This window comes from Lissotriton vulgaris, chromosome 10 (genome assembly GCF_964263255.1).
Source record: "Lissotriton vulgaris chromosome 10, aLisVul1.2, whole genome shotgun sequence".
In the NCBI taxonomy this organism is placed as follows: Eukaryota; Metazoa; Chordata; class Amphibia; order Caudata; family Salamandridae; genus Lissotriton; species Lissotriton vulgaris.
In genome coordinates this window covers 1013283772-1013299974 of record NC_141698.1, presented here as the reverse complement: position 1 = coordinate 1013299974, position 16203 = coordinate 1013283772, and positions in this window count along the sequence as shown.

The following is a 16203-nucleotide window of genomic DNA, read 5'->3' as shown; positions in this document are numbered from 1 at the left end:
CGCTATACAACACTTTCCCTACTTTTGCACTCACTGGAGTGGAAATAGTAATATTTATCTCTAAGCTATCCAACACTTTCTCTACTATTGCACTCACTGGAGTGGGAATAGTAATTCTTACCTCTACGCTATCCAACACTTTAGCTACTGTTGCACTCACTGGAGTGGAAATAGTAATTCTTACATCTACGCCATCCACACTTTCCCTACTGTTGCACTCACGGAGTGGGAATAGGAATAGTCATTTTTACATTATATGTAATACTTATAATGTTAAACATTTTCTAATACTTCTATGTTTTTTTTAATTATATGTATTACTAGCAGCCCGTCCGGACGTTGTCCGAGTAGGAATTGCTGCCGGCCAGTAGTATATTGTTTTGTAGGATTTCGTTTTGATAGGATTTCTTATCTGTGACAGGCCTGTGAAACACTCCGATTCACAGTGCACTGCTGATGAACTTAAGAGTGCGCGTTCAGTAGTGTGTGAACTCGAGTTTCCGTACTTTATTTTTCCTTGCAATATTATATAGGGCGAACTCGACAACATGGCATGAGCACAATTTACATTACAGAAGAACACATTCATTTGTGGTAGGCACTGGGAGACAAAGCGATTTGCCTGGAATCACAGGATGTTTGAGCTGATGCCAAGATTCGAACGTAGCTCCCCAGCTCTAAAGTTCGCAATTCTAGAACTTGTGGCGGAGGTGTGTCTAAAAGTGTATGTCGGTGCTGGCCATCAATGAGAGAAGAGATTCAGAAAAGGGGGTGGTGATGAACAGAGTGTCTGAATTAAGCAGACTACTCTTACCCAGTCCAAAGATCAGGGCTTTATCCATCACCGTTTTTTAGCTCCCTGCACCATCCCAGTTCAGAACTTGGCTATATGCAAATTAGTCTGACCCTGGCCCAGTGCATCATGGGAACAGGGCAGACCAAACTACCAAGCCAATTCTTATACTGGGAAGGAAACAAGCTACCGGGGACCGGTTTCTGGCATTTCAGCCGTCTTCCGCCCGGCTTGCTTGAATCCTGATGGTGCAATGAGCTAGGGACTCACATCTGAGTATACCCTTCCACGCTTATGGTAGACAAAAATGATTCAGAAAAGGGGGTGGTGATGAACAGAGTGTCTGAATTAAGCAGACCACTCTTACCCAGTCCAAAGATCAGGGCTTTATCCATCACCGTTTTTTAGCTCACTGCACCATCCCAGCTCAGAACTTGGCTATATGCAAATTAGTCTGACCCTGGCCCAGTGCATCATGGGAACAGGGCAGACCAACCTACCAAGCCAATTCTTATACTGGGAAGGAAACAAGCTACCGGGGACCGGTTTCTGGCATTTCAGCCGTCTTCGGCCCGGCTTGCTTGAATACTGATGGTGCAATGGGTGGTGATGGATCAAGCCCTGATCTTTGGACTGGGTAAGAGTGGTCTGCTTAATTCAGACACTCTGTTCATCACCACCCCCTTTTCTGAATCGTTTTTGGCCACTATAGGTGTGGCAGGGTATACTCAGACATGAGTCCCTTGCTCACTGCACCATCAGGATCATGGATCATGATGCACTGGGCCAGGGACAGACTGATTTGCATATAGCCAGGTTCTGAGCTGGGATGGTGCAGTGAGCTAAATAACGGTGATGGATCAAGCCCTGATCTTTGGACTGGGTAAGAGTGGTCTGCTTAATTCAGACACTCTGTTCATCACCACCCCCTTTTCCGAATCATCAATGAGAGAAACCTGTGCATTTTTCAAATCAGTGGTGTAAAAATATGAGTATGTTGCTCGAGATTTGGGCCGCCGTGCCACCAATGTACTTATCGGGGGAGGGTAAACACCCATTATTCCGCAACTTTTTTTCCGCATACCATCACTCCGCATACTTTCAATACGAAAGTACAATGACTCCGCAATGCCATTATAACGCATGGCATTACATTTTATATGCTTTTACCACGCATACATTTACAACAAAATTCGTTGTAAATGCATGAATGGTAAAAGCATGTTTTTTTTAATGTTTGGATAAGGTAAGTATGGGTATAGGGGTATATGTTTTGGGGTACTCAGGTATATGTTTTGGGATGTTTGGGTATTTTAAGGGTTCAGATATAGTTTTGGGTTATGGGGTACAGGGGTAGTTTAAGGGTTCAGGGCTAGGTTTGGGTTTTGGGGTACAGGGTTATTTTTATGGTTCAGGGCTAGGTTTGGGTTTTGGGGTACAGGGGTATTTTTAGGGTTCAAGGGTAGGTTTGGGTTTTGGGGTACAGGGGTATTTGAGGGTTCAGGGGTAGGTTTTGGTTTTGGGGTACAAGGGTATTTTTAGGGTTCAGGGCTAGGTTTGGGGTTTGGGGTACAGGGGTATTTTAGGGTTCAGGGGTAGGTTTGAGTTTTTGGGGTACAGGGTTATTTTTATGGTTCAGGGCTAGGTTTGGGTTTTGGGGTACAGCGGTATTTTAGGGTTCAGGGGTAGGTTTGGGTTTTGGGGTACAGGGGTATTTTTAGGGTTCAGGGCTAGGTTTGAGTTTTGGGGTACAGGGGTATTTTTAGGGTTTGGGGGTAGGTTTGGGTTATGAGGTACAGGGGTATTTATAGGGTTCAGGGTTAGGTTTGGGTTTTGGGGTACAGGGGTATTTATAGGGTTTAGGGATAGGTTTGGGATTTGGGGTACAGGGTATATTTATAGGGTTAAGATGGGTTAGTGTTTAAGGGTGTTGGGGTATTTTAAGGAGTAAGGGTGGGTTATGATTATGGGGTGTGGGGGTATTTAAAGGGAGCAGGGTGGACACCCGGAGCTGGAATGTACAGAACCTGGGTAGAAAAAAACAATGAAATATTGGGCACAGCGCTCGCTTTTTTTTCCGTAATCCCGCGCTGCACACCCCCACGCCCCCAGCACACGCCCACAGCACACGATATGAGAAATTACATGAAGGGCGGAACGTACCACACGCCCCCAGCGTTTGTCACGCCCCCAGCACACGCCCACAGCACAATGCAGACACCCCCACAAGGGACTACTTTCTGGCACAGTTCTTTTACCTTTTCAATGTATATGGTGGGTGTCTGCATAGCCTATGTCCTTCTGCTGCAACTGCCCTTTCCAACGCTGTATTGGGTGTTGTGATTGGTGCTGTGGTTCCTGAGATTACCCGCCTCAAAGGTTTGGGCTCTCTCTTTAGTATATTAGTATAGATTTCCTTTATTTTACATTATTTTTTTAAACATTAAAAAACCTAATATTTTTAACATTGATATTTTAGACAACAATATTATTTTCTCAATATTGTTGTACTTACCATTATTTAGATAGGACTTCGATATTCTGGACATCGATATTTTGTGCATCAATATTTTTCTACCTTGATATTTTTGATGGCGATATTCTGTCAGTGATTTGCGTATGACTGGATTGGGTGGACCGAGAAGGCAGACCAAACAGTCGTTGCTCACTTAGGAGTGGGCAAACCACTCCTCACTTGCCCTGCACCAAGAGCAGAGCAGCCCTGCCCACACACCCGCCCTTAAAGCAGCAGGAAGCAGCCTAAAATGATAATAACGCAAAGTTATTATCATTTTAGGTTTTTGCTTCCCACTGCTTAAAAGCAGTGGGGCGATGTACCTCCGCCATAGCGGAGGAGCCACCCCTGAACTTGTGATATATTCTGGCATTCGTTACGGTAAGTGGAGGACGGAAATTTTAAACGTGTAGTGAATATAAATAGCTATGTAATTACGTAAGAGTAAAATCCTTAGGGAAGTACATTAAAACACTCCATTGATAGGGACCTGTAAATTATTAGAAAACTATATACATTCTGGTTAAGTGCCCTGACATCCCTAATTTTAAGTGCCTCCCACTAGCATTCGTTTATGTCTATATTTTGGATTCATTCTATAGCTGCCTTTCATCTTCCTTTTTTTCTAGCTATGGCTTTAAAGCATAAAATTACTTTGGGGACCAGCTAGCCTTTTCACTACACATTAGGGTGGCAAAGCTCTATAATTAAGCATAACTATGGAAACACACAAGTTAAGCACCACCCAGCTATGTCACCAAGAGCTTACCGCGCTCCTTTTACTAGATCTGAGCGCGGCATTTGACACCGTCCCCCATCCCCTGCTGCTTTCTCGTTTTAGCAAGGCTGGCATTGAGGGTATGGCTCATGAGTGGATGCGTACATTCTTGGCGAATAGGCAATTCCAAGTCTACTGTCCACCTTTTAAATCCGAGGTGCGTTCCCTCAGACACGGGGTGCCTCAGGGCTCAATTTTGAGTCCGACTTTGTATAACCTTTATATGGCGCCCCTGGCCAAGCTGGTTGCGGCGTACGGGGTTGAGATAGAGTCATATGCTGATCACACCCAGCTGGTGGTGACACTATCTCAGCCTCCGGAAGAGGCCTCAGCCAACTTTACAGCCTGTCTGAGTGGACTAGCGGGATGGAAGAATACAAATTGTTTAAGCCTCAACACTAATAAAACTGAACTTCTGGTGTTGGGGAAATCTCCATCCATTTGGTCGTCGGCATGGCGGCCTAAAGAACTTGGCACCGTTCCTAAACCATTGGAACAGGTTAAGAATTTAGGGGTCAAACTGGACGAGACTCTATCCTTTGAACATCACACCAGAGGGATCCTTAAGATCTTACGCAAGACCCTGGGTTCGCTTCCTGCTAATAGCAGAAAAACGTTAATTCATACTCTGGTGACGCCCCATCTCGACTACGGTAACGCTTTATACTTAGGCCTGAGTAGGAAAGGCCTTCATAGGCTTCAATGTGTTCAAAACGCAGCAGCTAGATTGGCTCTCAACCTCTCTAGAAGATCTTCAGGGAAACAAGCCTTAGTGCGACTCCACTGGCTCCCCATACGGGAGCGCATCATATTTAAAAGCATGTGCATGACCCATCGCATTGCTTATGAGAGAGGTCCCGTCTATCTTCAAAAACTACTTACCAAGTACTACCCTAATCGTTATCTACGATCTCAGGGCCGTATGCTCTTTCAGGTGCCCAGAATCCAGCGGGCACGGATGGGTGGCCGGTCATTCAAATATTTGGCCAGCAAACAGTGGAATGACCTCCCCATTGAGCTCCGGATGGAGCCCTCTGAAGGAAACTTTAGGCGCAAATTGAAAACGTACCTTTTCCCTAAACTTTGAGATCCTTTCGCCCTTTTCCTTCAGCGGCCTTTTTTTCTCTGGGGTTCTGTTCTAGTAATTAGTTTTAAAGCGCGGGGACACACTGTTGCCTAGTGTAACCAGGCGCTATACAAAAGGTGTAATTATTATTATTATTACTTGCATTAGCACAATATATATCAACTGTGTGCCTCAACCTTACTAATGTAAAGTCAAGCACCAAACATACTGCTGGAGTCTATTCACTGTAGAAATAAGTCTTTCAAATAAGAGTGTGTGCTCCAATGCTTTCATTATAATGCTATACATTGTGGTTCTCTTCATATTTATACTTGTGTATTTTGAGTTAAACTGCTTTTACTGAAGTTACCTTTATAATGCACTCATGTATTCATTAATTAGTGTTTTGCATTTATTCTGTAATTGTATGTGCACACATAATCATGTATTTAAAGTGCACAGTAAAGTGTCTCACTTAGGGGTCGATTAGAATGGCGGTGAATCTGCATCCTCTGGGCCGGCGGAAGCTACCGCCGGCCCGGAGAATGCGGATTTACCGCTGCGGGCCTCCAAAACACCACCAGCCACATTAGGATGGAGGTGGGATCAGCGGCGGACGGCAAGTCCGTCCGCCGCTGATCTGCAAGATGTTGTCCGCAATTTGGTGGCGGTGTCTGCAAGACACCGCCAGACAAATTACAAAGGGTGAGGAAACATGCTTTTCCACAGTGGATTTTCCGCCGTGGATAAGCATGTGGACCTTTGCTTCTGGGGGCACCTTGCAGGCCCCCAGGGTGTTGGGGGGTGCACATGGGGGTTACCTATGGTACCCCCCCTGCATATGCATGCACAAAGCGGCAGGCACTGCGCGGTGCCTGCCGCTTTGTGTATGCATATGCAAAGCATGCAATTTTAATCTTGCGGCGGGCGCTGCTTCAAGCAGCACCCGCCGCAAGGTTACAGATACGGGATGTGACCGCCAGGGTGGCGGTCACATTCTAATTTGCATGGAGGGACCGCTGCTGCCCCTGCAGACGGTCCCTCCACCTCGGGGTGGCGGACGGACGCAGGTCCGTCCGCCATCCTAATGAGGCCCTAAGTTAGCCTACCAAAGGCCATAAGCATTTAGGGGCTTATTTATGAGCCCTTGCATCACTTTTGCACCGCCGATATGTCACTTTTTGTGACGCACCAGTGGCGTAAAAATGCACCTTGTTGCGCCATATTTACAAATTGACACATCTAGGTAGATGCGTCACTTTCTAAACCCCTGCGCTACATTATACCTGCGCCAGGTATAATGTATCAAAGGGGGGAGTATTGACGCAAGAAAGGGTCATAGAAGTGACGCAGTGAAATCTATAAGATTCCACTGCGCCATTTATTGGACGCTAATGCGTCAATATCTGACTGATGCAGGCACTATCAACATGGGACTTGCCCATGTGTAATGACCCATTGCTGAAGTTGTGTCACTTTTGTGACATACTCAAGCAATGCTTCATTTTTGCGCCTACAGATATGTCAGAAATACTGACGTGTCTGTAACTCCTTGCGACATGATGTGTCATACAGTAAAAATGACGCATCATTGGTGTCGCAGGGAGGGCGCAGTGAAAAGTGACGCATCACTGTTTTCAAACAGTGATGCGTCACTTTTCATAAATGAGGACCTTTAGTCTTATAGGTTTTAACCTTTAATGTGAAAGTTTTGCTTGCACTGCAATGTTCTTTCTTTCGCATGTTAGTTGACATAATCTCATAGCTAGTGAGAGGCACATTGTGTGTTAGAGATAGTGAGGTACTGGAGGAGAGCCATTGGCAAAGACGAGAGGCGCTAATGGACTAAGAAAAAGACTCCTGTTTATGTTTTTATCAGGAGCAGGAAGACATCCAAGTTTGTCCTAATGTTCAAACCGTAGGAAGGGAAAATCAAGTGAAGTTGCCACTTTCTACTGTGAGAAGGGGGAAAAGTACTGGAGTAGATGATGTGATATTCTCAAATATTCTGCTGGTTTAATTGATGTTCACACTGTTAGTCTTTAGAGCAGATTCCTTTTGGACTCTGAGACGGACTTTATGCTATTCATTGTCCTGATTTGGAGAACTTTTACCAGGGGTGGCTCCTCCATTTGAGAGGAGGAGCGTCACTCCACTAAGACAAGCCCCAGGTCAGAGGTGAAAAATAAAATGGTAATAAAGGTTATTACCATTTTATTTTTCAGCAACCAACACGCCCCGAACTGTGTCTCAGGACGGGGCAGGCCAGTGCTGCCGAGTGACAGCAGGGCTTTAAAATGTGCATGTCGATTTGGCCGGGCGTCACAGGCCTCCAGGGCTCTTGAGTGCGCCAAAGAAGGCTGGTACTGCTGTCACTCCGAGTGGGGCGGGTGTGCTCAGACATGAGTCCCGTGCTCTCCATGCCACTGGAGTCAAGCTATCCTGGCTGATGAGAGCTGAAAGCCGAAACCGGTCCTAGGATGCTTGTTTCCAGTCCAGGGAAGACCTGGCTTGACAGTTCGGGCTGGACTGTTCCCATGGGGCACAGGGTCAAGACTGATTTGCATATGGCTGGGTTCAAACTGGAATGACATGGTGAGCAAAAAAACGATGGATTTATGCCCAGATCTCTGTACTGGGGTGAATGTATGACATTGTTCTGCATTCTGTCCATCAACTATTGTTTTTGCATTTGTCATGCCAGTGAAAGCAATGCCAGGATTCGTTAGGGGAGTATGCTGGGTCCCACGTTGGGGCCTGCAAGAAGACCATAGGAGGTGGACGTTGCATCGCAGAGGACAGTAAGCCTATTTAAAAAAATATTGTCACCCATCCTACCCCCTCGGTACATGCCAGCCGCCACTGACTTTTACTGAAGTCTCCACTATGCTGACACCTTTCTGCTTTCCCCGTTTCAACTAGGTTTCCCCAGTTTTCCAACTGTAGCTTAGCACTAGTTTAAGAGACTTTAGATGTATTCATTTGTAGACAGGAGGATCAAAACCAGTACATTGATCATCAGATCCTGTTTCTTATCTTTTTTATTGTTGCAACTGAATTTCTTATATGCCTGATGCTACTAAGACTTAAATTAATTCAGTGTTTTGGATTAGCTGAAGTGATTCTGTACCTTTACAATATGTTCTTGAGATTCATATATATCAGTTTGGCCTTTAATTTGTAATAAAGCGTACTTAACTTTACTTATTGTTGGATGTTTACTCCCCATTAATTCTTAGGCAATTTAGGATTGTGAATCTTCACTACACACCTGCCATGCTCAGATCAATTTCCCAAAAAAGGACTAGAGTGTCGAAAATAAAAAATAAAAACATCTGCCGTTATTTAGAGGTAAGTCTCCTAGTGTGGTGATTTCCGCAGGTGGTGGTCCTATGTCCTAGTCCGAATTATAGCAACATGGAATTTGCCTTCCTTGGGCTATCATGTGAGGCATTGCCATGCCAGGCAGGGAGAATAAACAATATCACTGACACTCATTGAGTGTTTTTGGCTGAAACAAATTCCTGCATTGGCCATTTCTTAAAAATAGCCTGTCCAGACAAACTGCGCTGTTTTGGGCGCATCAGCTACCCCGGCAGATGCACCGCAGAAATCGAGATCTCTGCCAAGATGAAAAGGCACGCTAATTGTGGCAAGTGGTCCTCCAAGGAGGAGCAGATACAGCAGGCCACCAACCAAAGCATTAAAGAGTCCCATAGTCACACTGGTAGATGGACTCTGTGTATCACTGTTAAAGGGCAGGTTGCGTTAGATTACGTCTGATATTTATCAATTGATAACATGGGAAATCCCAGATGAGGTCAAGGGCAATAAACCTAAGGGAAAGAGGACAAATTTAAAACCAAGTTATTGAACAGCTTCACCACCAGCACTCAACAACACCAAAGCTGACCATTCATGTTATGTGTTAAATTGCGGTTGAAACCCATGTCACCATCATGAGGCAGTCTCTTTGTTGGCTGATGCAATACAGATTGTGTTGGTTAGGTATGGTCTGCAAACAAACATCTTCATAGCGCTGCATGCTGGGAAGTTCAAGAAAGACAATCGCAATATCTCCTAGGCATCTCAGAAAGTTCAACCATGTCCCTCGGGCCAAGCCCACCTTGTGTTGGCTTCTGGTAAAAGGAATGATTCATCTTGAAGACCTCTGTTACTCTCATGGAGCCTTCCATATGACCATCCTGGTTTTCTCAACTCAACTAGGATCTCCCTGCTAGTCTTCCTGGCTGTTAAATTCGTAGGCTACCTTCCTGCGGTATGTGCCTCATTTCAAACAGGTGAAGTGCGCTGGGAGAGTTTCTGGAACCCAACCTCTAGAATCACCTTAAGGAAACACAATATCTCAAACTTTGTAGCTTTTAAACGGGGAAAGTGCACATGACTGGTTTGGGGAGCTCGAGTGGGCCGACCAAACAGTCATTGCGCACTTAGGAATGGGTAAACAACTCCTCCCCTGCCCTGCCCTGAGAGCAGAGCAGCCCTGCTAGCAAAGCAGCAGGAAGCATAAAATGATAATAACTTAAAGTTATTATCATTTTATGCTTCATCTTTGCACTGCTTAAAAACAGTGAGGCGATGCTTCTCCGCCATAGAGGAGGAGTCGCTACTGGTGGAGGGAGGTTCCCTCTTCTAAACGATTTAGCCTGACACGGGTGTTCACCATTGTATTGTATTGTAATTGCATTTAGATAGCGCTTACTACCCCTGACGAGGCGTCGAAGCGCTTTTTCGGCGAGTAGCACTCTACTCCGGGACCCATAGAGGATTAGTGTTGAATTAGTATAGTGAAACATGCAAGTACATTTTAAGTGGTGGATAGGTTAGACAGTTATTTGGATTTGGAATGATAGCAGAAGGATAGAGGAGGACAAAGGTTTGTATTTATTTATCGCTCGCTTGTTGACGCACGCTATTCAGGAAGCCTATAAAGGATTAGTAGCGAATTAATATAGTGAAATATGAGGTAATTTCAGTGGTGGATATTAGTCTGTTACTTGGAGTGAGAAGGATAGCGGAGGGATAAAAGGGGAAGAAAGATTTGCATTCATATAGAACTTGTTACCCCTGATGGGTGTTGAAGCGCTTTTCTGGCGAGTAGCACGCCACTCCAGAACCCATAAAGGATTAGTGTTGAAAATTAGTATAGTATAAATATGAAGTAATTTGAGTAGTAGATATGTTATTCAGTTATTTGGGCAGTATATTAGTATAGTTGAATATGGAATAAACATGTTAGTCTGTTAATTTTGATTGAAAAGGATAGTGGAGGGATAAAAGTGTGAAGGATTTTTCTTTTTTTTTTTAGGTCTTAGCAGTAGGAAGAGGCTTTTGAATGAGTAAAAAGGAGTTTTGGAGGGAAGGAGTCAGAGGGGAGAGTTTAGAAAGGTTTGTTTTAGGGGATCGGTGTAGTAAAAAGAGGTGTCAGATGATGCAAGAAGGGGTAGAGCAGGAGAGAGTCTAGAAAGGGTTATTTTGGCGATCATAGTAGTGGTATAGGGTTTGGGATAAATGAGAGAGTGGATGTAGAGGATATATTGATAGATGTATAGGATGAGAGATAGGGTAGTGCATTAGAAGGAGTAGTAGAAAGAAGTTTGAGATGAGTCAGAAGGTTGGGCTAGAAGAAATATTGAGCGAAGTATAGGCTGAGAAATAGGCTAGTACATTGGAAATGCTAAATTAGAAGAAAGTGATAAATATATAGATCCATAAGTACATTGAAAGTATATAGATACATAAAGGAAGTAAGTATATTTAGATTAAATATATTGATAGAGGCACAGAGGCACTTCCTGTACTCTGCTCACTGCAATCTGGGGCACATGTAGGCTGCAACTCACAAGATGGAGGAGAATGATTTGGGGTGCACCCAGCAAGGCCTTAAGGGGCCTGGGCAGGTGTGAGAGGAGGGCTCAGACTTGCCTGGTAGCTGAATTGCCAATGGTCTGCTGGCCTGGGGTGGGGTCTGGGCAGCTGCTTCTCCTGTTCAGAATCTCCTAGGAGACAGACAGGCTCAATCCACAGCTTTGGACTTCTGCAGGTAAAGGCTTCACTCACTCGAAATCTAACAATACTGTTTGAATAAAGCTTTACTCCCCCTGCTGGCCAAAAAACGAAGTGCACAGGCCCCAGTAAATACAGTTTAAACAGTTCACCGAAGCATCCTCTGATGTAGAAAATCCCTGTTGCTGGCGGGGGGTGGGGAGGGGTGAGGGCTGGCCTCACTGGCTTGTGATCACAAAATGGTGGCTGGAGGGAAAACAGATTTGATTTGTCACCAAGGAATGAGAGGGACAAACTACAGATGTTGGACTGCAAATCCTGCAATTCAACACACTAAATGGAGGCAATCATGGGCGGTGAAAACCACAAATTTAAAACACAACACAGGTGATAAAATATGCAATTACAGGCAGGCTAAAACTACAATTTTTAACTGTAACAACCACAGGCATAGACAGTAAACACAGAAAGTGAAAATCGTTTTTCAAACAACTTTTTGTCTTGGGAAGAGACAGCACTAGTCTGTCTCCTCACCACTTCCTAGACTCTGCTCACTTCAATCTGGGGCACATGTAGGCTGCAACTCACAAGATGGAGGAGAATGATTTGGGGTGCACCCAGCAAGGCCTTAGGGGGCCTGGGCAGGTGTGAGAGGAGGGCTCAGACTTGTCTGGTAGCTGAATAGCCAATGGTCTGCTGGCCTGAGGGTGGGGTCTGGGCAGCTGCGTCTCCTGTTCAGAATCTCCTAGGAGACAGACAGGCTCAATCCACAACTTTGGACTTCTGCAGGTAAAGGCTTCACTAACTCGAAATCTAACAATACTGTTTGAATAAAGCTTTACTCCCCCTGCTGGCAAAAAAACCAAGTGCACAGGCCCCAGTAAATACAGTTTTAACAGCTCACAGAAGCAGCCTCTGATGTAGAAAATCCCTGTTGCTTGGGGGGGGGGAGGTAGGGGGGCTGATCTCACTGGCTTGTAAACACAAAATGGTGGCTGGGGTCCACTGTTTTAGCACACAGGTCTAAGCACAGAGCAAAAGAGAAATTTGGAGGGAAAACAGATTTGTCACCAAGGAATGAGAGGGACAAACTACAGAGGTTGGACTGCAAATCCCACAATTCAACACACCAAATGGAGGCAATCATGGGCAGTGAAAACCACAAATTTAAAACAAAACACAGGTGATAAAATATGCAATTACAGGGGCCTAGCAGGGTTCCTTTGACTTAAAATCTCAACTTTCGCGACTGCTAGGCCTGTAAAATCCATTGTTTGGCATAGTGTGGTAAAGATGGTAAGGAAGAAGTGTCATGCAGTAAAACCAGTCTGCCTATCTACAGAAAGAACTCCCAGAGACACCCTTTACTAGGTCCCAGACCTGTCACCAATGATGGGACAGGGTTGTACATCCAATAAAATGTGCACAGTGACAGTCTGAGGTGGAGCATCGCCAACACCTAGGGTCTGCTTGCAGATGAGCTCCTGGAGCTTAGCTGTGGTCCAATCCCATTCATAAAGGATTTTAAAAGTAACTGAATTGCAGTCTGGCATTTCTCAGTGTTTTATCATAGTAAGTCATGGTCGTGGGTAGAAAGACCCAACCTGCCCTTCCGCCATCGATGAAGGTTGCGGGAAGTCGACTGCGAGAAAAGAATATATGTTAACTGTGAGTGGATCATATAATCTAAACATTGTATCCCCTTAGTTTGCCCTGAGACAAGTTAACTTCCTCCTCTCCTACAGTTACATCCCTGTGCCTCTAAATGGGGGACCATAAATTGATGTTGCCCGAGGACTGAAGCATTGTCCATTGCCATGTATTTTCCCATGGGTACCCACTGGAGGGTGTCCCCAGTGTCTGTGAAATGAAATGAATTCGTACTTGTATAGTGCACTTATACCCTGAGGTGTCTTGGCGCTGTACGTATACCGCTGTGGAACCCTTCCTGGCTTTTCCTTGTGAAATGCCCACTCCTGGGCACCCCCAAGGTGAAGCCAGGCATCCCAGTGCTGTTGGGGCCATTGTGGAGATTAAGCCAGCTATTGCCCAGAGTTGCAGAGTGGGACCCATGATTAGAATAGGCACAGAGGTGAGAATTATCAGGTCCAAGGAAAGTGAGCCCAAGACCCGCCGAAGCGGGAATTGAACCCTGGTCCCAGGCCAGACCTCTGCATCAGGGTCTGCAGCTCTAACCATTGAGCCACACTTCTGTAGCATGTATACATTGTGTGTGTGTGAGTTGGAAGGCCAACCAGGGAGTCACAGTCATCCTGTTGTGGTTTTGGCAAATAGCTTGGAGACCTTAAGTCGTGGTTTGTGTCGGCTCCATATGATCTTTCTGATGAACGCTCAGGAGAGCATACCCAAGATATTGTCCTGGCATTATGTTCATTTTTATGACCTGCACTTTACACCATACTGACACATTGACAGTTGTATTTTCGACCATGTGACAAATTCAGTTTTAACCTTCATGAATATGGGGGTTAAACAGGACCGGCTCTAGGGCGGTGTGACGGGTGCCACTGCATTGGGTGCTGACTTCAGTGGGCAACGTGTTTGCAAGTTTTTTTTTTTTTTTTTTCCAGAGTTTCATATAGCGCAAACTTGACCCAAAGGTATTGGGTATCAGAGCTCTTACATAGCACCAGTTGCGTTACATGAGGACACATTCATTTTTGTTAGACACTGGGAGATTAAGTAATTTGCCCAGAAAAACAGGACGATCAGCGTCATTGCCGAGACTCGAACCCAGTTCCCCAGATTTGAGGTCGACTGCCCTAGCCGTTTGGCCAACTCCTCTCCATTTTGATTTTAAAATCACCTGCTGCCATGGCCCAGCGGTCAGCCCGGGCTACGCCATGGATCGGTGGCTCGTTAATGACGGGAACTACTACAGAGCCCTCTATTCCAGATCTTTGGACCGTAAGCTGACGGGCCCCACCAGAACGATGGTGCATATATGGCGGGCGGTCACCGACACCCTGGGCTGGAAAGATAGGGTCACCCTGGCCACACCCTTGTATGACTCGGACGTGTTGGGGAAACTGTGGAAAACTAAAGGTTTTGACCGATGGGACACCATCGGAATATCTAAAGTTGGAGATATGATTGCGCGGGGGAGGATCAAGTCGTTCGATACGCTACAGTCTGAGTATCAGCTGGCGTCGACGGAATTCTTCCGACACGCCCAGCTTAGCCATGCCCTCTCCCCCCTCGTGTCCGACGGTGGTGCTATCCCTGAGTCTTCGCCCCTGGAGGATCGGGTGCTGGACGGCCACATGCCGGACAGCGCTATTTCCCTGACTTACAAAAAACTTATCAACGTGAGGGTGGATTTGCTTGACCGATTGCGGATGCATTGGGTGAATGATGGCATAGAACTGGACGACGAGGAGTGGCAATCAGCGGCCTCCTCCCCCAGGGAGGTGGCCATATCGGCGCGACTCCGTCTTGTTCAGTTGAAAATCCTACATAGGGTGTACGTCACCGGCCCTCGACTCATCCATATGGGGCTTTCCACGGACGGCCTGTGTCGGAGGGGTTGTGGTATGCTTGCTACCTTCCTGCACATCATCTGGGAGTGTCCTGGTGTGGCCCGGTACTGGATACGGGTGCATGAGGTGATGGAGGAAGTGACTGGTGTGGCCCTACCGGCCGAGGCCCGACGATGCCTCCTCAATGTGTGGTGTCCGAATGATTATAGTGTAGCCCAGACCCGTTGGGTCACCCTAGGCAATATGGTGGCTAAGAGGGACATTGCCCAGAAGTGGGGTGCGCCAGCTCCTCCCTCCCTTAGTCTCTGGGAAACCAACATGGATTGGTGTATGCTGCGGGAAAAGACGGTGTATGTGGCCAGGGGCAAGCCCAAAATGTGGAGGTCTGTGTGGGGGGCCTGGAACTCATATCGGGGCGACATCTGCGAGCCCCCGATGGAGGTAGACTTGGAAGTCCAACCCTCCCCATAGACTGGAACCCTTCCCGTAATTCCAGACGGAATATCCTTGTGTGTTACCCCTCCATATCTCCGTGTTGCCATTGGTATGTTGTGCTGTCTTGGGTGTGCGGCCCTCGGCCCCTCCCGCTGCGCCCCTTTCATACTTTTGTACTGCCCTCAGCCACTTCCTTCTCCTCTTTCTTCTCTACTCTCTTTCGTGTCTAGGCACGTCCTTTTCTCCGGGCCTTTCGAGGCCTTCCTACTCTTTGGTTTCTTTATTCCAAGTTATGTGCTCTTGAAAAACTAAACCTGACTGCTTCTGCACACTGTTTTGTACATGATCTTCCTGCTACTTCAATGCTGCCTGGCCTCCGGGATGTATGGCTGAATAGCGGTGTACGTTTTTTCTACAAATAAAGGTTTTCCAAAAAAAAAAAAAAAAAAAAAAAAAAAAAAAAATTCCTTGCCTCCAGCAATTTCCACGCAAAAATAAAAATGTCAAGATAAATCTGGTGACTAATGTTCTTACTAGAGAGAGATTGGAGTTTTAACTGATCATAAAATAGCACAGAGGGTTAATACGCTTGCTGCAATGAACGTGTACCAAGCAGCTCACAAAGTGCATGTAATGTAAATAGGTCAGTCGGTTACTGCTTTTCTAAGAAACATCCTTTTATCACTTGCAGTTTATAAGTTAAAATCCTGATATAGAACAGTGAATTATTAACTGTCATCAAAGAACGGCATGCACACTGCAAGGTTTAGATTAGAGCATAAATTAATGTTGAAAAAAGCTTTCATTTAGGTAGAAATCGATTCCTATTAAAGTGAATTTTCCAGACAAAGCACTTCTAAACTATACTGCCTACCAGTATGGATAACATCACGCCTACACCTTGTAGTCCTCTGGCTTATTTAATATTTTGTTTACACTGATTTACACAAGTATGATTCACTGTCTCTGTATAATGTGTGTGATGCAAAGTGCTCTGACACCCTACACTTGTATGAGCGGTGCTATATAACTAATTAAATGCATCTGAAAGAGAGTGGTTATGGAGACTTGAGGGGCCCTGTTAAAAGG